The following is a 1,097-nucleotide window of genomic DNA, read 5'->3' as shown; positions in this document are numbered from 1 at the left end:
GACGTGGTATTCCCCGCCCACAATTGACCAGGAAATCCCCGCCCACAATCGAATTACGCACACTGCGGCCGTAGACCAAGGACGTGAGAGCTGCGGTGAATCCTGTCTGCGTTTGTTTCTTACTACGTCGAACATTCACAAATATATTGGTTGGTCTGGACCGTCTCTTAATATCCATGTTAATCGCCGACGGGTACCAACTCTACACTGATCTTCACGAAACAACCATCTGGTATAAATACTCGAATAGTGAAAAGCTAGAAGCCTATTATTGAGGTCAATAGGTCAAAGGTCACACACATCAATTAACGTCCGATTGACTTGACGTTTGAACATACTTTGCATATTGGGTCATCGAATTGGTTCACCAATCAAAAGTTAGAAGCATATTGTTTTTGAGGTCAAAAGGTCAGCTTGGGCCACATGAAAGTCAATATTCATCCGCTTGACTTGAAATCTGAACATGGTTTCCATAATGAATCATTGAAGCCTGTTGTTTGAGGTCAAAAGATCAATGGTCAACGGCACAAAATCGCCAATTTTCATCTGATTGACTTGCAATTTCAACAGAATTTGCACATTGGGTTGATGAATTGGTTCACCAATCAAAACGTTGAAGCATATTGTTTTTTGAGGTCAAAATGGCAGGAACTGAATTTGCAAGTACGAGTCTCGGAGCGCTTGTCTGTTTGTCAGCAGGATAACTGGACAACGATGGCAGCAAGAATTACCAAATTAGCCACAGAACTTCATATTGTAAATGTCTTGGACGAGTTCAATTTTGATCTCACAAGGAAAAATGAAACTTAGAACAGGACGATATTTACTCACCGTGGTATTGCACCAAGAGCAATGGCACGAGTCTAAACCTTTTTGAGTGCGTTCTGGTGGAAGTTCCATCCCAAAGGTGTTGCAAGACTATTGCAATGAGTCTGTCTGTGCGTCCGCATGTATATATTGTCGTAAAAAAAAATCGCTGCAACAGCTTGTCCGATCGATGCAAAACTTTAAACATATGAGGGACTCCGCATGGAGAATATTCCATTGATAACTCCGATTTCAGAGGTCACATGGTACGGCAGCCATATTGAATTAAA

The sequence above is a fragment of the Myxine glutinosa genome, chromosome 1 (genome assembly GCF_964187855.1).
Source record: "Myxine glutinosa chromosome 1, kmMyxGlut1.1, whole genome shotgun sequence".
NCBI lineage: Eukaryota > Metazoa > Chordata > Myxini > Myxiniformes > Myxinidae > Myxine > Myxine glutinosa.
Note: the sequence above shows the minus strand (reverse complement) of the source record.